Source organism: Takifugu rubripes, chromosome 18 (assembly GCF_901000725.2).
Source record: "Takifugu rubripes chromosome 18, fTakRub1.2, whole genome shotgun sequence".
Taxonomy (NCBI): Eukaryota; Metazoa; Chordata; class Actinopteri; order Tetraodontiformes; family Tetraodontidae; genus Takifugu; species Takifugu rubripes.
The window spans coordinates 7368468-7391411 of NC_042302.1; positions in this window are offsets into that span (position 1 = coordinate 7368468).

The window sequence follows — 22944 nt, forward strand, 5'->3', positions numbered from 1 at the left end:
GCAGTATCCAACATCTCTGCCTATTTGATTCACTTTGAGCAGGTCTTTCTCCTGCATGCATTCATCCTCCCTAAACTCCTGAGTTGGAGTGGTTCGCCTCAGGCAGAGGAAGCAATAATGTGAACCCTGGAGAGCTATTCAGACTGAAGAGGAGTGTGGAGAGGAGCCTCCTCCACTGTTCTCCTCCAGCGAGCCGTTTGGGAGGCTAAACGGCGCCGATATCCCTTATTAAACCATCTGGCTGATGCTAATTAGATTATCAGAGATAAAGAGAAGGAGTTTTCTTTGTACATTTTAATGAGATAATGTGTCAGGCAATTGCGGGCAGACGCGTTATTTTCCGAGTGCAAAGACTTTTCAGGTGAAAGTGTACAAGAATGAACAGATGTAGGGGAGTGATTAATAGCGCTTATCTGGAAATATCTTGCCGACACAAGAGAAAAAAGAAGATTGGGGTCTTTTAGTGGCTTTTTTTTATGCCGCGCGCTTTACAAAAGCCCTTTAAATGAAAGTCTGGCTTTGTAGGACGTGACCATCACCTATCTTAACACATCGCATCATTGGCTCGGGGACAGAAAATAATAATCATCAACATCTGCAGACCTAAATGTTCCTGAGGCTCAAGAAGGCTAAAGATAGTGGTGAAGCTCTTGTGCCTAATGAGAGCGAGGAGGGGGACTATTGATTAGACTTGTCACCAGAGGAGAACATAAAAGTACACATTCAATAAGGGACTTCATATCGCGTCCGGCTAGTGTAAAGGTTAAGTGCTGGAGAATATTGCCAGGATCGATAATTGTCGGCAACTTCACGTATGGTCCACCATCTCCGCCCGCCCCTGCTCAGCCATCACAGCGCTGACTGGAGCCACATGTGAAAGGCCATCCCAGGCTTAGGGGACTCTGCAGCTTCTGTCTGACAGACCTACTTAAGACAAACACAAATTGCAGCCTGTTGACGACGCCGTCCACGCTCCGAGGGATCCGCAACCACGGCGACTTCACAGCGAGCCGCCGATGTGTATTGTAACACTTAAGAGCGGAGCTTATGAGGATTTAACAGCCCACATGCATAACTGCTGCGCATTCTCCTTGACAATAAATAAACTCAATTTCCATATGATAATGGAAGGAGAGAGGCTCCTTAAGCAAGACAAATGAAGGGTTTGCAGAGCCGAGTAACAACATTAGCTGGCTAATTAAACAACAATGGAAGATGCCGCCGAGTCGTCGTAATTATGCAATGTGCTTTAATAAAAAAGGTTAATGGCGCAGAAGGAATAAAACCTCGGACTATCTGTATGCCAGAACCTCGGATATCTCCCAACAGTTTCACCCTTTTATCTCCCTTCCTTCCAAGGCAAAGTGATATGGTTCCAGGAGTGTATTGTCTTCTTGCTAATGGCAACTGGGTGCACTTCACAGATGAATGCGTGATGAAATGGAGAGAGCGGCAGCATTATGTGGCCTCCAGCATGGCCGGGGTGACTGCAGAGCCAACTTTAGCTTGAGAAAGGATGAAATAATGCGAGTGGAGGTGGAGTAGGACAAGCAGCTGTAGGTCAATACTGAAAGGTTCAGAGCTGATCATCTAACTACGATTCAACTCACCTGCATGTACCAAACGGGATAGAAAAGAAAGTAAATCTGAGTTTTTTTGGCGAATATGGCGAGAACTGCCGTGCCAGTTTACGTTGCTAACTTGTTAGCTCCGTATCGACTCTTGTCTGTGATGTCATAAGTCAAAGTCTGATATCCAAAGGAAATGTTTCAGCAGGACGAACTTACAAAATCAATAAAAATAGAATGAGTTGTTTTAATCCAAAAATAATATCTGGCCTGCTTCACCCGGCAGCAGTGAAAGCCTGTTTTGTCTCCGACCTTCACTCCAGGACTTTTTTAATATTGAGCAGTTGTTTTGTCAGAGCTACGCTGGAACGTTTTGAACGTGAGGGCATAAAAGGGACAAAAACATCAGTCGCTACGCTAAAAATAAACAGCTGCTTTGCTCTTCTCTGAGTCCAAGGGCCTTCATAAAACTGGGTGTGGAAAAAAAAAAAAACTTTTCTCTTTTCAAGATCACAAGAGACTGTTTTCCCCATTGAGGACCACATGCCCTTTAGACACGCTTGTGGAGGTGGTTTTATTAGGGCAAGAGGTTGCATTTCCAACTGCTGGGTTGAGCGCTCGTTCCCAAAAAGAACCTGGGGAACGCCAGGAATGAGTCTCAGGTGTGTGTTGATAGAAAAGACAGACGTAACGAGGTCAAGCAAGCAAAGTGACCCAGAGGGGGGCACCAGGGGCTGACCATGTGGCAAAATATTGGGAAAAGAACCTTCAGCTCCAAGAAATGAGCCAAATTAGACCACTAGATGATTGGTTGTGGAATAACAAGTCAGGGCATCAGTAAACCGATGCTAAAGAAACAACTGTTGTAAGGTTACAGATGCTAAAGAAACAACTGTTGTAAGGTTACAGATGCTAAAGAAACAACTGTTGGAAGGTTACAGATGCTAAAGAAACAACTGTTGGAAGGTTGTTACAGATGCTAAAGAAACAACTGTTGTAAGGTTACAGATGCTAAAGAAACAACTGTTGGAAGGTTGTTACAGATGCTAAAGAAACAACTGTTGGAAGGTTACAGATGCTAAAGAAACAACTGTTGGAAGGTTGTTACAGATGCTAAAGAAACAACTGTTGTAAGGTTACAGATGCTAAAGAAACAACTGTTGGAAGGTTGTTACAGATGCTAAAGAAACAACTGTTGGAAGGTTACAGATGCTAAAGAAACAACTGTTGGAAGGTTGTTACAGATGCTAAAGAAACAACTGTTGTAAGGTTGTTACAGATGCTAAAGAAACAACTGTTGTAAGGTTACAGATGCTAAAGAAACAACTGTTGGAAGGTTGTTCCAGATGCTTAGCATAAAACATGCACACAGATAAAAGTGCTGCTGCAGTGCCGAGCCCCCCCCCCCCCCCCCCAGCTATTCATGGCACGATGCTGCAGGAAGGATTTGAGAAACGATCAATTATACAATTCTTTGATTGCACATATTGTACAAGTGTTAATTATTCACTAAACAAAGTGACATGAAAGTCCATTAGCGTCACTCCTGCACTAAACAAGAACTTACTCCCAGCATATGAACGATGTTTTATCTGTGGGGGGGTGTTTTAAAATGTATGATACAAAATATTTATCTTTGTTTTTCAAAGGCTTGTGATGCAAATCTCTGATGATGAGCTCTAAATGGATGACATCCTTTCAAAAATGCATGGCGTGCACAACGCCGTCTCCCAGCATGCCGTTGGAGAGGCTTTTTTCATGAATTTCTCATGAAATGTGGGTTGACAAATACGAAAACATAAATACTGAAAGCATTTACGGCGTTTTACTTTACGAGTTGACACATTTAATATGCTGATTAAAAGCCTACAGTTCTAAATTACTGCGTGACTGCGGCGGCATGCACGTGCTTGTGTGTGTGTGTGTGTGTGTGTGTGTGCCGAGTCTCGGGCACTTAAAATGCATTTTGCAGAGAGAGATAGGGAGAGAGAGAGAGGGAGAGAGAGAGAGAGAGAGGGAGGGGGAGAGAGAGAGAAAGAGAGAGAGAGGGAGGGAGAGCACACTTAGAAAACATTCTGGTACCGCAAGGCTCCATAAACACTGGTGCATTACAGAGATAAGATGCTGCCGTGCACGTTGTGTGGTTCCAAAACATGCACTCACTGGATTCATCAAAAGCCGCATGTTTTATTAGAATGGAAGTGTATTAAGCTTTAACGCACACGCCCGAGAAGCCGGAGCGCGCAGGCACGCGCTCGCCGTCGAAGCGGTCACAGCGCAGGCTGGGGGAAGATTACCATTTAAATACTTTAAAATAACCGCGTGTTTGATTCTTAAAAATTATAACAAAGCCGCCAGACGAGTGTTGGAAGAACGAGCTGATAAGCAAATTTGCTGCGATGTTCTTTTGTGTTTGTGATAGAATGAGTCACGGTGCAAAGCTGCGCTACGACTGTTTGATAGAAAAATAGAGAACAAAAGATGCTAACGGATACACTGAGCTGCAGATGACATTTCAGACGAGGGAAAAAAATATATAACAGAATTAGATTTAATAGAGCACATCTAGAGTCATATTGAATTCTCACTCCCCCTCATTCTTTTGTGGGTAACGCACCTCACTGCAGGGAATTCCGCTTTTTACTTTTGACTCTTTTAATATTCAGTGTTTGACAAAAAAGAAACCAGAATTTCTTTTAAAAAAAAAAGCAGCCCACCTCTCGGCTCAGAAGGAAAACGGGTAGATTGTCAGAGAAGAAAAACGGTAAATAGCACTACAACTAGTATGATTGAACCTTGTTGTGTGAAGATCACAGCCCCCAAATCACACCTGACAATTCAAACACCAAAACTCACTCTCTCTCTCTCTCACACACACACACACACACACACGCACACACAGAGTTCATGTGTCCCCCCATCTTGCTCTCCGGGGTGCTGCTTTATTAATGAGTTTGACACATAAAAAGCATCCCGAGGACAGGAAGTGTCACTCATCAAAAAAGGCTGTTTTTGAACAGTCTTGGTGCGTGTTAAAAAATTATTCCCTTTCATAAGGACAAGAGACAATCAGTGATTGGCAAGGGTTTTTTTTTTTTTTTCTAATTCGGATGACCAGACTGTGAAGCCTCATCCTCAGATGCAGCATGAATATTGCATGGAAAGTGTGCGGAGTTTCTCGCCCGGTGGAAGAGAAGGAGGAGTGAAGGCTGCGGCGCTCGTAATGAGTGTTTGCGCAGGGAAAGCCGGTGCACTCGGGCTGCGCCTGTGCAGCTGCGCGAGGACGAGGCGGCGCGGCCGAGTGATTAATGCCATTGATTAATGCAAAGGTTTGGGTAAACACAGATAAGGTGGGAACCACGGATGACTTGACCCGATCAATGGGATCAATTTCTTGCGAATAAACTTCGGGTCCGGCTCGATAAAGGCTGCTTTCTCAAGACTGACCTGTCAAGGCCGGTAATAACAAACCAGCACATGACAGGTGAGTGAAAGCCTTAGCGACCCCCCCCGATCACTTCGCCCATCGCAAAATACCCGGGCCAGCTCATGCAAAGATGTTTCGCATCATAATCCCATGCATGCGGCACAAATGCCAAGCGAGGACACACACTCAACCGCGCACAAAAACACACACGGCTATCCGTGTGTGATCTGGCGTGTGGCTTCCCGGACTGGAACAAATAATGGGGGGATGTCGGCTGCTGGGGGGGGTTTGAAGCTGTCAGTGACACTGTGTCAGCCGGGCATCTGGCTCTCCCCAAACACGCACCTTTCCTTGCCCTTTCCTAAAACAGCATAGAGAACAAGGCCTTTGAATAATAAATACTCCCAAGTTTCCACATGACTCTGGCCACGGATGCCCTTCCAGCAAACGATGTTGATGTGTAGAGGAGGAGAGACGGAGAAGGAACCCCTAAGAATACAAGATGCATGTTCAGACAACACGGGCACAGAACAGGCTGCTGCCAGGAAGTAAGTTGGGCCGGCAGAGCGGCAGTCAGTGGCCTGAAACTTCAAACTTCCTGTGTACACACAGACACCTGACAGGCCCAAGGTGCTGCAGCTGCAAAATAAGCAAGAAAAAGTCCAGTTCCTCAGAATTGGGAGGGAGAGGACTGGAATACTCATGTATTCTGGAGTTTGACGCTTTATGACTGTACATTTGAAGCCCTGCGCAACTTTACAATGTAGATGCTAACAATAATGCCGGCTGTCATTGAGCCCCCGTTCATCAGCCTTCAAGTAGAAAAGGGAAGTAAGGGTTGACCCCCCCCCCCTTCCCACCGCCAACGGAGCAGTCGATGCAGCCGTCATCATCTGATATTTAATCCTCCCGTTCCGCAGTGTGGCCCGAACATGACGGAGAATCATTAACCACCGTGGGCAGTTAACTGTCACATGAGTGACTGAATAGGCAGTGAGCCGTGGGCCGTGGATGGCAGTAAAACGCCGGTCCCGCAGCCGGGTGGCGGCGTTCCGCCGAGGTCAATCGTGAGGCAAATCTGGCAGACGGCCACTCCCACTCTGACGGATGGGCTCCCTGATGTCCGGGGGTCAGGTCTGTCCACATCAACACAGATAGGAAAAGGAGTAGCTCCAGGGTCGACCCTAAAACCACCTATACATGCAACCTATACATGAGATTGTTGGTGTGGTCCACCAGGGCTAAGGCTTCGTACCACCCCCCCCGTGGACTCTCTTTTGTGCGTGTGTGTGTGTTCAGAGGACGGACCACAGAAGGCTTCAGTGCCAGGTGATTTTAGCCGCGCTACATGTTCATTAAAGACGCCACCATTAACGTTTCTCTCCACTTCCTATTTTTAATAAAAGCATACATGAAACAGGCCGGGGCCAAAAAAGTGGCAGCCAATTGTCAAATTATAAATTAAGCCGCTACTTCAATTATTTGCTCGGTTTGATAATAACGCAGTTAATTTTTGAACGAGGTTAATTATACGAGGGTTAATGATATTCTAATAAAAAACCAAGAGCTCATCACATTTCCCCAGCAAAATTACGCCGACCTATAAGAGCCAAATATTTTCTCCAATTAATCTGTAATTGTTAATAAATACATGTGTGAGGGGGCGCGGGCTGGGGCCATGTTTTGGAATGACACATTTGAACGGATCCTCCACACATTCTGTAACAATAATTGCGATAGCTCCCCTCTCACCGGGGGGAATCCGACTCTTGTCTTCTTTGGTAGGTGGCCAATTTATTTCACGAAGTGGGCCAGATATCGCGCGGCGTTATTGGACGTGCGAGGGAGAGAATGGGATGGCGGGAAAGGCCCAAACAGGGGGCAGCTAGGTGTGATCGCTCATTCACACTGCAGCTTGACGTTGAGCCCTACGGGGCATGATTACAAGGCCCTGGGTGATCCTTCACCCCGCCGCCCGACACTTGCTGCCTGTCCCCGTCCCTCGTATCCTACCTTGTTCTCCCTGCGTCCTCATCCATCTCGCGGCGGCATCTTTAACTCCGCTCCCCTCTCCAGTTTCCTTATGTTTCCTCCCGTGTTTTATTTACCCCGGTGGACTCGCATTCGTCTTGATAATGCCTTTCTGACAGCCTTATAAATAAAGCTGTCATTTACGCAGCTCAAGACACTCGCAGTTTATGTCTCTTTGACCGCCTCTGTTATTTTTCAGACGTGTGACATGCACTTGCTGTGCACACCAGTCCCCTGTGGCACGTTTCAACAGGGCTATTAGATTGCAGGTGCTGGGTAAAAGAATGACGTTTGTCCAGAAAATATGATGAAAGCTGTAAATTCTCAACAGTATTCGACTTGTGTGAAGAGCTGAGACGACAACATTGTTTTGCTGTCAATTCTGTGGTTAAATTCTGGCGTTAAAAGTCAAACAGTCCTTTAGTTTGTGCATTTCATTTGTCACATCAAAGAGTTTGCTGCTCACCCGCAACACAGTGATCCTGAGAAAGTTTGGAAAAAGGGATTCAAACCCACTGAAAGATCTCTTTCATGCCCATTGTGACAAAGGAAATTTAGGAGACTTAACTGAAAGGAATCATATCAGAGACCCTGGTGACAAAAGTTCAGTGAAGACTGAGCTGATAAAATAGCTTGAATTTGACCTGACAGTGGCAGACTTTAATCTCCCCTTGTTATCAGGACACAAGGGACTTGTGGTGACTTCTTTAAGAGGCAAAGATTACCATGATAGACTAGCCACGTGCTTTCACGCTCTATCCAACAGAGTTCATACAGACACGCTTTGCTAAAAAACCACCTTGTTAACAAAAAAAAAAAAAAGGGTGAACAAAAAAAAGTAAGAAATCCTGACACTTGTGCAACATGCGTGCTTGAATTTTTCAAACACTTGTCTGTTTCTTTACCATAATAGATGTCAGAGTTCTCTGATGTAGCTGGAGCGGGGAGGGGAGCGGCATGTACGGTCTCTCTCTTTCGGCATTTGAAGCTATCACTCAATAGCGGATCTGTGTTGCTCGACATCAAACGGGGGGGAGACGTTCGCGGCATCACCTGCAGAGCGCTCCAAAGGGATGAAGCAGAGTATCTTCAAATCACTTGTCCAAGACATTTCCCCCTATTAAGGCTGCCTCCATGCAGGTTTTAAGGCAGCAAGAGGCCCTTTAGATAAGCTAACCAAACCACAGAGTTACAGCTGGGAGATCACACACACACACACGAACACACACACCCTTGTTCTTCTCTCTCTGTGAGGACTTTCACAGATATAATGCATTAACCAGCTCCTTACCCTGACCATCACAACTAAATGCCTAACGCAAACTCATACTTAACCCTAAATTATCGTGTCTTAACCCTCAAACAGTCCTTTGAAGTTGTGAAAACCAGTCGGAATGTCCTTACTTTGCTAGTAAAAGAGTCATTTGGTATTTAATGTCACAAATACAGGAACACACACACACACAGAACTCATTCTGAACTTTATCACAGTGATTAAAGCCTCAATTCCTGCGTGTGTTTATTAAAAATAGCTTCATATGCAAGGTTTGTGATGATGTTTTCTCACACTAACCATGATCGAGAGCTGTCAATCAGCACAGGCGCGATCAGAAGCTGGCATTTATTTAGCTTTTATTTTAGCATTTTAGTCCGACAAGGCTTATGCATTAAAAATTAGATCCGATCAATGTTTATTAATGTGTGGCTGTTTTATCTGGGTGAATGAAAACAACATGGGTGTATGTGTATCTGCGTGTGTGTGTGTGTATGTGCGTGTAATCTCAACAGCAGATCATGTTTTCCAGGCCTCAGATGAGGCAAAGCAGCTTTGGCAGCGGGCCGTTTCATCTCGGGCACTGGGGCCCAAAACAAAGAGAAAATGATTGATTGGATGATGAATTATTTAGAGGTGGAGGGCTGAGGAATGAACCAGCCACGCTGGAAAGACTGGGAGAGAGGGCTAGAGAGAGGACAGGAATGAGAGAGAGAGAGAGTTCGCTCTCCCTTTATCGCTTCCTCCATGTAGAAGATGGCAATCCAAGTAAAAAACTTGCCCCTAATTGTACTAATACGTGTCACCGCAAATTTGCCGAAATGAAATATTGATGTGGACGCAGCAGCGGGGCTGCACGGAGCCAAGCGCTGATAGGAGAGGAGACGTGTTTGCTGAGGGATCCATAAGATGTTTGAACCTACATGTAACCCTACACCAAGAACAGAGAAGAGGGGAACGGTCTTCCTCAGCCCCAGATATCTGTCCTGTCCCCTGTCTGCGTGTCCACGGCGCTACACCGCCACCGGGTCTGCCTATAAGATGAGACGACGCCTTCCAAAATGCGACCTGAATGCAACACCCTTCCTAAAAGTGTCGGCGGCAGAACTTTATGTGCGATGCCCGCTTGGACCACAGGGGGCACTGATGTGATATGCCAGGAAGGAACGGATGACACCGGAGAGAGCGGGAGAAAGAGGGAGACGGACGAGGGGGGAGAGAGACAGAGGGAGGGAGAGGAAGAGAGACGAAATGAGGCAAGGCTACAGGGATGAACGCAAAACGTCTCTCTCCCTCCATTTTTTTCAATATCCCCTCCTCATGAAATTTCATTTGGATTCTAAATGTTCAGTAATTTACCATCATAAATGTGTAATGGGCCCCTGAATCCAATGACATTGTGCTGGCTAATCAACTCATTTGAAAATGAATATACATCTATTAAAGGGAACTCAGCATTTCCCCTTTGTTAAGACTGGCATGCTGTCAAACACAGGAACACTCCCTAAAAGGGGGTTTTGGAAAAAAAGAAGAGATCCTCTTCAGGGAAAAGAAAAAAATAATCGACTCATCAGACGATTTGGGTTTTGATCTTAAATGGAGATGATGAATGAGATTAAGTGCTTGCGCTGAACTTCTAATTTGTTTTGTCATTAGAAAGCTGACACGTAATTGACTTAAGAGAAAAGGGCCTCATTTAAATCTTCATTCAAATGCATAAAAAGCTGGGACAGGAAGTTAATGACACTTCATTTTCAGCTGGGAAAATATAACAAAATTAAATTCTTGAATTTCTAACCGCGCCTTGGTCCCATGGCAGCCAGCTGCAAATCCTCCAGAAAAAAAACCCACAATAATACATATACACAGAGAACAGGATTACGGTTTCTTATCTGTGAGAGACGGGGCCCGAGGCGCTACCTACAAACACTTAATCAAAAACCAAGTTCAACTTGTGACTCTTAGAAATAGAGAGTAATGAAGAGAGTGGAATGCAAATTACAAAATGTTGGAAGCCTGTAAATGCATGTGTGCATACAGTATGCATGAATCCCAAAGCAGGAAATTCAGACCCAATGTGTCTGAGCGTCAAACTGTGCACGCTGATTACGTGCCCGCAGAGTTTCGATTTCACCGAGTCGCCTTCTGACAGGGACAATAAGATTCATATCCCTCTTGGAAAAGTCAAGTTTACACGCGCGGGGAGCACGTCGTTGTCTCATCTCATTGTTGAACGGCTGCTAATGCTATGCTAAAGCTAGGCATGTAATATTTACACTCTGGAGCTCTGGTCCACGCAGCGATGTGTTAAAACCTCACGTTGTCCATTTTTTATTCCATCTGTCCTCTTCCTTTCTACCCATCCCCTACTTTCACCCCTGAAACAGCAATCAAGGAATAGAAGTCATTTATCATGGCGGTTGGCAGCAGGGGGTATATTATGCTGGGATGCTGTTAGCCCCAATGCTTGACTTTAGGCTACTGCCCCGCTGTAAGGTCATTGTAATTATGTCTTGGCTCACAGTCGCAGACTTTGCCTTTGAGGTTCAAATGTCTTTCCCCTCCAATCTCAAAAGTCCTTAGTGCCACAATTTAGTGATGATACACCAAAAAAATTCTTATCCAACTCCAAATATTAGGCTCCGTCTGTGAATATCGATTTATCTGCGGACTCAGATTGGCTGGAATGGGTTTGATTCCCCTAACTTCCACACTGATTACTTTGTGGAAATAGAATATTAGAGATCAGCAATGGCTGGATGGGGCTTGAAAGAGGACTTAAGATGGCTAATCCTGGACCCAAAACTTACCTATACTTTAATAAAGATATCTTAGAAGAACAAAGACAAAGATGATACCTTTCTGGTATACCACGAAATCAGTCATATCCTTGTTAACTTCTAGTGTAATATATGTATATATCTATAGCATGGGTGTGTGTGTATATATATATTTTTTCCTCTCTAATCAATAAAGTAGCCAGAACCAATAAAAGAGACATATATAACCCTGACAATAAGGGATGACAACCTGTGGGAAACACTGACATTTCATCCAAGATTCAGCATGTGAAGGAGCGTGCTGAAAACCACAGGGCCATAAGGGATTGCACATATGGGATTATGAGAACAAATTGCATACCACAGTCAGGATTCATATAGTTTTTCCAGGACAAAGTACATGTTTGGAAAAACCCAGACTCTTATATAACAGCAGTGGTCCAGTATAGGGGCCCCCGGCTGCTGAAGCTATAGGTTATCCTTTACAGGTTTCCCTGACTTCAATAGCAGATATGTGCGTACACCTAGACACACTGAGCCCTCATTGTTTCCACAGGCTGGACGACTGGCTGACTGACTGCCAGATGTTGCACAGCACTAGTTCACTGCCCACTTTGAGTCTCTGATATACGCATCGGAAGTTAGTGGCTACTCAATAGCGGCCAATGGCTTCCCTATGGTAACGCTGCACTTTGGCTTCTTTAAAAAAGACTTAAACAAAGTCAAACCTTTAAATAACCTTCTTTAGTTGCAATCATTCATTAAAGTATCCAATCAAGTAACGACAACATTAACATTAACAACCAAAGGAAACCCCCGAAGTACCCTCGGATGTATTTGCTCCGCCCACTTTATGGACTACGCATCAGGTGTGACTTGGGACAGCTGGGTATCCCACAATGCATTTCACCTCAGCCAGCGAAAGCACGAACTTCAATTGGCGACAAAGCGAGGCACTCGACCACATGAACAAAACTGCAACATGAATATGAGCGTAAATGCTGCTAAGCGGCACAAAGGAGTCTTGAAAAGCCGACTTTCGGAATTTTAAGCAAATCAAAGGAAAGTTTTACCATCGTTTGTTTGATGTTTGATCTTTGTGACTTGATGAACAAGAGGCAACCCGCAATTTACAAGCCTCTTGTTCCACTTACATAACAGAGCAGGATTATACCTTTTTCCCCTTCTTCTTTGCCTCAAAATGCTCTTCACACATCTGACAGTGGGCTGAGCTGCATTTCAACGAGCTGTGTACTGTGGCATATCTCAGAAACACCACACAACTCCAGTGAAGTGCCTGCAGTCCTTTAAGCACTTTATCCTCAGAGCTTCATTGGGCAACAGACAGGCAAGGCAAGGCAAAAAAAAGAGAAAAGAATGCAAGACAAAAAAATGCAAATGAAGCGTTCAACACTTCTGCGCGCCATTCGGAAGCGCCACAAAAAAGGCAGAGCGCATTTAAAACGTTTTAGAATGCCAGGCACGCGACGGCACCGCGCAACAACAAGACGGGGGATAGACAGAGTTGGGAAGATGTTCTTTTTTTGAGACTCCACGGAGCCGTGTTGGGGATTGTTTAGAGTGCATTAGCAGCCAGCCACACAGGCTCCCTCCCTCCTCAGCGCTCCAGTTTTCTTGTTGTCGGGGAGAGTGACCTGAGGCAATAATAGCAACCATCAGCGTTCCTCCTCCTCCTACACCTCCTCTTCATGCAGAGATACACCAGGGTCTAATTTTCCATCAGCAAAGCGTGAAATCAAGAGAGAATGCCACACAACAAGCGCTCTTATGAGGGGACCCTTCGCTGGCTCTGGCACGCAAGCAGACACGTCACATCCCAACTTCTGAATCAATTAGAAAATCAAGTGAATGTTAAGCTAAAGCAAGTTTATTGTTTACAGACGATGTGGTTACTCTCGTCTAACATCTAATTTAACTGGTAGGAGTGATGGGCTGCCCGAAATATTGAATTAAATGTGTCCGTCAGAAACAGTTGCCCAGAACAAATAAAGTGACCGTCACACTTGACAACACGCTACAACACATCAACATCAACAACATCAGGACGAGTCACCATGAAAGCCTGAGGGGGGTTAGAAAGGTGGGTTGAGCCTAAAACAGGGGGACATGTCTCCAGAGCCACTCCTAACCTGGTCCGGAGGAGGTTAGCCTGGATGGAAACAGGCTTCAGTGACACGCGCTGATTCTGTTCCCACTGATGCTCTCAGAGTGTTTGAAACTTTCTATTATATATGCAAAGGCACCGCGCATTTAGACTGTCACCAAACACTGTAATTACGGCGGCACGCATCACGGTCGAGGAGAAGAGTTCAGGTAGAACCACCCCGCACCGATGTGAGGGTGGCATGGACCTACGCATGCTCGCGGGCTTCCTGCCGCCACCAAATGGACGACTGGGTTTCCATGACTTCCATGGCTGCTTGACTGAGTCCAGTATTTAGGCAAAACATAAGCAATGAACGAGTCCTGATTTGGTCCTGATTTGCTCTTTTTGTTCCCCCTGAGAAAAAGCTACGTCAGGAACATTTGACGGGCCTCGCGCAAGAACGGGGTCTGTGGCGCGTCGGTGGACCGTGCGCGTTTTGAACCAACTATTTGTCTGAACTAAAAACAAGAAAGTCAGAAAAACATGTTCGGTTCTCGTGACTCAAGAGGGCCAGCGTTGCAATTTAATAGCAAGCAGAGGCATACAGAGCATATGTTATCAGAGACCAACTGCTAGGCTAAACTGGAAAGTATGGCATCGGAGTTTTCCATCAACTCAAAAATAAGGCGGTTAGTTATTAGGACAGCAGCGCTGAAAAACACTACAGAGAGCAGGAAACTCGACTCCACACAAACAGAGAGAAGAAACGGATCTCACAGTGCCGACTGACAAAGATGCCCTGCAATATAGATGACGAGAACAAAGCTCCCCATAACAAACTCCAGTCATATTGAGACGATTTCCTTTTCAATAATGAATCGCCATCAGCACTGGGCGTCAATACCGCCTCTGTGTGCGGAATGCGTGGAGGGGGAATGGAAAAACATCTATCCTCAACCAGAACAAAACTTCTATATTTAATCTGCGCTGAGAACAAGCAGGCGTGTGGACTAGAAAACAAAACGGGGGCTTGGCACGCCGAGGCTTTGTGCGGCATGCAAATCACACCCGGACGCCGGCTTATCATCCACATCTTTGTGATTGACGGGATTTTTAAAGTGTGCGGATTATAAATATTTATAATTGACTTAATATTGACTGGATTCTCTGTTTGGTTGAACTGGGGGGGGGGGGGGGATAAATAAATAAGGGCCAGAAAAGCCTGAATTTTTCAAAATAAAAATCGCACAATGCCCAAACCCGCTTGCTGTGTAGCCCAAATTCACGTTAATTAAACTTCCTGTGCGCGCACGCACACACACACCACACACACACACACACACACACACGTTTTGGCAGCCCTGTTTTCCTCGGTGAGGATAACGAGCTTCGCGTTGAATTTTACGAACTCCTCGGGTCTCCTCGAGAATTCGGAAGTCCTCAAAGAGGTCAGCACACTGGAGGAGAAGCTGCTGGCTTTATAATGGGCGGTGGAAGGAAACGGGGACCGGGGGTCCAAAAACGCAACCGAAAAAAGCCGGCGATCTCAAAATGGTGGGACAGGAGTCTGCAAAGAGCAGCAGTTGTCCCATCCGAGGAAGGTTTCTCTTAGTTTCATGAACCAGCCTCTGAAGGTAGTGAAGAAATGAAAGTAGGGAGGTAAATAGGCACTGAGCATGTAGAGGTGGGATGGATCTGACCTCTGAAATAGCTTTAGGCCTTTGATTGAACTGCTCGCTCCACCTGTATCTGTCTGTCTGTCTGTCTGTCTGTCTGTCTTTCCCTTTCAGCTCCACATCAAAAAGGCCATCTGCAGTAGAAAGACCAGCCAGCACTCCCATCTCCTCCTCAAGTTCCCTCTGCCCAACACCCAAATGCAGCTCTGCCTGGTGCCTCATCAATTTTCCTCTTTGATTTAATCACTCTGACCCTCCGAAGGGCCGATGCAAAGTTGGGTTTCGCAACAGTCGGGGCAAGAATTAAAAAGAGGAGTCCCGCTAAAGCGCCAAACAAATACAGGTTTATTTTATTTTTATGATGCTCTCGATAATGCAAAGTGCTCCCGACCCTGCAGAGCGTGAGGATTTAAAGAGAACATGAAACACAAACCCTTCAAGCAGATTAAATTTCAAATCAAGCCGGCCATGTAAATGATGTGGTGACAGGGGGCCCAGTGCAATTAGCATGCCAAGCTAGTGTTAAAGCAATTAGGCAAAACAGACGGCTAGAGCACCAGGGCTAAGGAAGGGAAGGGAGGAAGGACGAAGATTTCCATATTGTTCTCCAGGACATGCGTGTATGCCTGTGCTTGTCTGAGGTATTTCAACATTCATCTGTAGGTTCCTCAGTGGGATCAGAGGTTAATGGGAAGTAGACCTTGTTGACTGGCTACCTATTTTGTAATGAGAGGAGAAATAAATATGTATTTCAAATGGAATGTTCCTTCTAAAAGGAAAAAAGAGAAGAAGTGGGGGGGAAGCCGTGACTCTTGGGTTTCTGGAGGGAATCACAAAAACGTTTACTGGTAAACAAGCCCACAGCTGAAACGCTGGGACCCACTTTGGGGAAAACAGACACACATTTGGGCAAATCTCTCAGGTGGAGCCATCAAAAGCAGTGTCGGCTCGCACGGCGAGACGTGGCAGTAAAGACCACCTGGAGACGAGCGCTGACACTCGTTTGAGCGTGAATTACTCAAACAAGCATGCCGGGGAGTGGCATTTAACACATGATGTTTCCCCAGCGGGGACGGCGGAGGATGCCTTTAAATCAAACAGCGAGCGACGGTATTACAAACACCACTGAAAACAAACACGCCGTACAAAGCGAGTTGTGTACGAGGCGCGGGCCTTTTGGGATGCAAAGTAGGACAGCTACTCATCTCAGGCTTCGGCAGCAATAATGAGAAGTGAGTTGCCAAATCGGGATTTTACTGTCTCAACATAATTGCGTGCCCCTGTGTATCATTACGAAACTATATTTCACTGGAAAACTCACAGGCCAATATTGTTTTTCCATCCGTGGCAATTAATATAATACCACAATGTCCACACAAGGGCATCAATTCAACACAGATTACAAAAAAATATGGTCACAACCTACTTATGCTGTTACATATTTGAACTATCAGTGATTAATGTGCACAAAGGAAACCAATCTCATAATACAATCCTGGCAGAAAAAAAGGATCCTTTAAAATCATCCTAATATACACAGCTCAATTAACGGAAATTAAAGATTAAATGGGATTTCCAGCGACTGTGCTAATTAGTTCCTGTTCGAGTCGCCGCCACGAGTGTGCGCCGCTGTGTAGTACACGCCGCCAGACTGTGTAGCGCCATATGGCCGACATGGCCTTTGGGCTCAGCGAGAATTACTTCATCGGGAGAGTCCAAGGTGAAGCCGTGTTTGGGTTCCACCGCTGCAGGTTGTTTAAAAAGATGCACCGTGAGATCAAACACCCCCCCCCCCCATCCTGACATGCAGTTCCAACAGGCCCGTGGCCAAAAGCAACAAATGACATCACGCCAAAAGGGCGGTATCCTAGTAACACGTGGCACAAATAGAGGAGTGGAAAGCTGCACCCAATCTTTCCCAGGCTGAGTAATTATATCTCTGAAACAGGGATGACGGCAGCGCTGACGGCTGCTGTTCATGCAGCCCTGCCAACTCTCTGCACGTCGGCTTAAACTGTCAACAAAGGATGAACTCGCTCAATCTGTGGTTCGATGTCACCAAATCCGCAGCGTGGATACATCCTGGAAGCAGTCCGGGTAGCTAGAGGTCGTAGCGATCAACCCTCTACCCCATTTACCCTCCCTAATGAGTCCCATGCTACGACGTGTTGATATTGTCCTCGTTTGTTTTTCTTGTCATTGTCTGCATTTCTGAGCGTATAACCAATGCTTCCTATACTCCAGAGTGCAATTACAGTTGACTTGATGAGGCATGAAAGAGGCACATCTAATTCCTGCTCAGCTGTCTCCATATCCGCCACAGAATTCCTGTGTATTTACGCAGGTAGCCTTCCCGTGACGCCCAAATTCAGGATGTCCAGTGTGTCCCGTTGCCTGGAGGACCGCTAAAACGAGAACACTGCGTCCTTTACTGGGACGTTCAGCTGTATCTCATTGGAGAGCAAGAAGTCTACCTTTGAAATGGAAAACCACACGGTTGACTGTAAACCCTCGGTTAACGGAGAGCTTGGCAGGCGTGTGCTGCGGCTTTATTATGACACCAGATTCCCGTTTTAAAAAGGAGGAACTTCTGGAGCTGGGAGCGAACCGTGCAGCCTGGTTTCTCCATCACAACAGGCTTTGATTACACAATCCCAGCAAGCGGGCCGAGTGTGTTACGCAGCAGAGACTATACGATCCAACGGGGGACTGGCAGAGGGGGCGCCATTAGCAAAGCTTTGGCCTAATTTGACAGGAATCGATCTCAGGTAACGTTGGGGGGGAGAGACAAGAGAATGTTTGCATCCACCTGTCAAGTCTGTCGCCATTTCCCCGACTTCCAAACTGCAGTGAAGAGACTCATGTTGAGAAACAAAGGAGGCGCTAACAAAGCTTCCCACGGAGGACTGCCTTCCCTTGCTATTTACATGCAGATGCATTGGTGAGAATTTGCATATTGTTTTTTTTTTTCCCCGCTGCTTTTTTGGAGCGGTGTGCTCACGGGACTAGTATTATAACATATTGGTGCCTAATGAACTCTGAAAAAAATTGATTTTCCACAGAGTAAATTAAGAAATGCATTATAGCTGTTGAAGCAATCTTGGGGGAAATCGGAGCCTTCCTCTGCTAAACTACGCTTGATACGTAATAAATTACATGTTACACTTATTTGCTTTAATTCATGCTAATTTTGCCCAATTAACGTACCGCTGCAGTTGTGAGGGCAGCCACCGGAGATTCAATTATTTATAGGATTTCGGTGTGTGTGTGTGTGTGTGTGTTGTATTTGTTAGCAAACACCCATAGAAACTAGTGTTTTGTGACTTTAAATGCTTGAACAAATGGAAGCGAGCTCAGTCCCATCTGCAGGGACTTCCCCGTGACCTGTGACAGACGCCCTGGGTCTCTCTGACTCACCAGCCGTCCTCCCCTTCCTTCCCTCGCCGGTTAGCAGGGTGACTCATTGTTTACAGGCCGTCCACTCTGCTGTCCTGTCGCTGCTCTTGACGCTGCCTTTTCCGTTCAGAGGCCCTGCATGTGTGACCAGCCCAGATTTATGGTTCCTCCCTAAAATATCTGACTGGGCCCACAGCTTCTGACTTCATGACTTTGAACTCTGAAATCCCCCCACGGCGACACTACCACCGAGAAGTTAGCATTTTGAGCATGTGCATGCTAGCAGGTTGGACCTTATCTATCCTCCTGTTACCCCAGGACCATGAACAACGCTGCATCTATCCTATTTCTGGGTCTCCAGTCAATTTAAAGTGCATCAGTGAGAGGAACCCAAATCAACGCAGGCAGAGGAGGAACATGCAGACTGCATACGCGGAAAAAACACCCAACAGAAACTCTTTCTTTGAAGTCATTGTGATACAGAAATCAGATGAGTATGAAATAAAGAGGGAGGGGAAAATGACCGTGGGACTCTGACCTTATCTGAATTAGAACATACAAACAATCTAACTCCAAACAGAGACGCAGTGCACACACCTTTTACTGGAAGGCCAGCTGGAATCCAGACCGTGCTGCTGAATGTTCCCATCCTAATGCTTGGCAGAGCAGCCGGAAAGATTTACTCCTGAACTCGCCTTTTGTTTCTAGCGTTCTGCAAAAGCAGAAAATACGGAACAGCACGAGTGAGGCAAATGCAAATTCTGTTGCAGCTGTTATAACAAGGACTGGGAATGAGTTAGCGGGTACTTTTTGGTTCCCTTGCCCTTTAAGTCCTTTCTCTACTTCTGAGGTATCCTAAGTACATCACGCCAGTGTTCTACAGCTTAGTTGGCGACGGTTTTTCAAGTAAATTAAAGAAAACAAAATCTCTCCGATTAGTCAATTAAGTGGCACATTAGCCGGAGACTTAATTAAAAGATAGCGGGGCACACAGTCTTTAAGGATACTGAGAGGCAACAGGAGTGTTTAAACAGCAGAGTGAACAAATGGCACTTATTAAAAACTTGACTGAGTCACTTGACACCTCCCATATCCTGTGCACCTTAAGCTACATAAACAGAGTGTCAGCTCCCTGGGTTCCTGTTATGCAAATCTGGCAGATGAGGTAAAGAGAGGAAACACACTGGTAGTGCAGCATCCCCGTCTGGAACGCCAACGTGCCTCCCTACGGTGGCTGCAGCGGGAGCGTGCCATCTCCCCTCTTTCCAACCGCACCGTGTCTGGATGGATGGCTACTGCCAAGGTCGTCGAGGCAAAGAGGAAATTAAACTTGCTAAAAATAAAGCCGCATCTTCCACGAAGAAAGCGCGTTAGTGGATTTAGTAAACGGGCGAACGCAGACCCGCCCGTGTGCGCGCTGAACGACAACTTTTCTTTGAGAGGCATCCTTAATTACAGCTTTTGTTCTTTCAAAAACGACAAAAAAGGGGGAAAAAAATAGAACCCGGGCGAGCAAAAGCCAGTTATTGTGTCAGAGTGCCGAGAGTGAGGAGAGAGGTACACTAAAACATCACAGTTCACTGCTCGTGTTGCCGTCTCGGCGTCACTTTCTATCCGGAACAATGCGACAGCTGACAGCTCGCACCCAGGAATTATCACGCTAAACTGAATTATTTCTGCCATGTGTTAATTTATTAACAACCTGTGCATGCTCTAATGTAGCCTGCATTTGCATGTACATTTTTAACCTGCGAGCTCAATCGTCTTGAATATTCCTTCAAGGGTTGAGGTGTGCGTGTGTGTGTGGGGAGGCGGTTTCAAACTGCCTTTTGTTGCGACACATTAGAATTTTGAAGACCAGGGTGAAGGGGGAAAGAAGAAGTAAATCTCACATGTCCGCGGGGGATATGGGCAGATACGTGCACTTCATCAGCTGGCAGCATACGAGATGTGGCACCTCTGATATGAAGAGGACTCCGCTTGTTCTCTCCTCAGCTCAGTCTTCCTCCGAAGCTGTACCCGTGACCTACACCTACAAGGGCTTTGAATACTGATAGCTGGTGTTTGCTTTCACAAGTCAAGAATTTCTGAGCACCAATTAAATCTATATGATGGCTGTCGACTCGTATATTGTCCCTTTCCTTAGAACGTCAACACTGGTGTTGCCTCCTGCAACTCAGCCAAACACTTTCCTTTGAACACCCAACAGATCCGTCCACTTTATCGTCCATCTGGCCCCAAAAGTTGGCGTTGAGGTCCAGACTTTGAGGGGCCGGTCCATTGGGAATTGCTTCTGTAGTTCTGGTAATAGTTACAACAGTGTTTGTTTAAGAAAAATAAGCGAGATCTCTGAGCTATACCAAGTGTTCTAATATGTTTGGCCCCCACGGAATGCAAGGACAGGCTGCATCAACCCCATGACCATTATTAGGAATAAATGTCAGATAGATGGATGCAGGTTAGGGTTCCCAACTGGGATTTCTCTGAAAGTTCTATGGAGGTTGGAACATAAATACAGGAATATTAGGAGCAATATATCCAGGAACTGATTCACCGAAGTAACATTCGGATTTTTTTCATTTTACACATTTTATGCTGAACAGAGGTCTCAATAAAATGTCAATTATCACCTGACACAGAATAGAGGGATCATAGTGTCTGAACATCAGACCGGCAGCCTCCTTCAGTAGGAACTACCTGGGGTATACGCTACATTAGGCATGCAGAGAAAATTACCTCTCACCAAACCTCCTCATTACAACAAAAGTTACCCTTCAAATGTTGAAAGTTTACAATTAGCAGTAAAAAGCAGGAACAGTTGACGGGGGAGGGGGGGGCGGCGTGTCTGAATAATCCAGAGAAACTAAAGGATAAGCACGCCAAACAATTACATGTCACCACCTGCAAGCGCTAATGACATGGAAGAACGCTGCGTTTACTCTCGCAATAAACGAATCCGTTGTGTTGCACGTGTCAATTTACACTTTAGGTTCTCTTCCAGAGGACGACGGCAGCAGGTGTTGCTGATACACACCTGTAAACCTTTCCCACGCCGCCGAATTCCCCGCAGTGCCTTCACGAATCAGCCGCCTTCACTCCGCTCGGAACAAACAGCCCTGTTGCTGCCGAACGGCATGTAAACAAAGATGCAACAGGCGACGTGTTTATCAGTGGCAGATGAAACAATTAGGGACGCAAATAAAACACTTTTGAGGCAAAGCATCTGCTAGCATGGGGGTGCTACTGTTGCCACATCTGACAAACAATTAAAGCTTTGTCTTGAGGAAAGGAAGGAAAAGTGTTTGTTCGCTCGTGAGCATATGGAGATAAAACCCCGAACGGGCTCGTTTGATCTTGCTGCTTGGCAGACGGCGTGCTTGTACTGAAGGCGCGTGTGCAAGAGGCTTCAGCTGTCGCTCATGATAACTCCACGCGAGGAGGCCGCTCCAAACGGAGAGTCAGGTCCTGGATACCTGCCACCATGGCTGCTGTTATCAGGACCTTGATCCGCGTTTCAATTCCCAGTGGAGGGAAGGCCGAGGTGGCTCAGGGCTAAGAGGCGACACGCACCGGCACACGCAGCCTTGAAAACATCCCCCTTCAAACCACTGGGAGGAGAAGTTTTCCTGTTTTTACCAAAAAAAAAACCAAAAAACAGTAAAACAAGAGCTATCGGAAGACCGATCCATTTACAAACGTTATTCGGCCGTTAAAAATGCTCCGTCTACCAGTGGTCCCGGTCCCCCGTAACATCCAGATGACTGGAGGCGTTTCGAGTCCGTGTTCATTTCAGTGATGTTAAGAGCAAACAATCAAAAGTGCTGCTCTGGAGGTCGCGGAACACGTCCGTGCAAAATGACGTGCAACAATGGTGACATCTAATTTATAGCTCAAGGAGCGAGGACATGGACAAGCAAATAAACAAGCATCCCTGGCCCGCACGTCCCTCTCAATTTGTCTCTCCCACGCTCCACTGCCTCCTGGATGGAGAGGAGGAGGGGAAAGAGGAAGTTGAAAGCGGAGAACTTTAACTTGATGTCTTATTTACAGGTCCAAGCTCTCCACAGGCATTCACGGATTCTGCCAGAAGAAAAGCACAAAAACATGTATGTTCTATAGTTTAGAGGGCCGCGTGAGATGTCTTCGAGGGGATGTTTTCAGCGCTGTCAAGTAATAAAGGAGATGGTTTAAAATGGTCCCGGGGTATTGTCTCCCCTCTCATTCCCCTCCGATTCTCCCATCCTCTCCAGGCAGATGTTGTTGGCGCCGACTTCGCAGGGGGCTCGGCGCCTTTTCGAAACTTTGAACCTCACCGAGTCTCATCCAGGAGGTTTTTCAAGCTCCGCTCTCGTGATCCCGCCGACTGCCGCGCTATCCTTGCATCGCCGTGGCGACGCCTCCAGGTAACAAGGAGATTAGAAGCAGTCGGAGGCCCATGTAGCACAGCAAAGCTTTAGCAAATGGGGGGTCTTTAAATATTTAACGTATGAGCGCGATCACACGTCGTTTCTCCGAGAAGACGGCAGAAGAAAGAACACAAATCTTTCCCTTGGAAATCATTTCCATTCCACTGTTGGGACAGTTTCTGTGATGCCTCCGTCTTCTTGGATCTACGCGTGCGTTCAATCACGAGCAGCATTTCCGCCTTCTCCGGAAAATAAACAGAATTGATTCCCTTTCAGCATC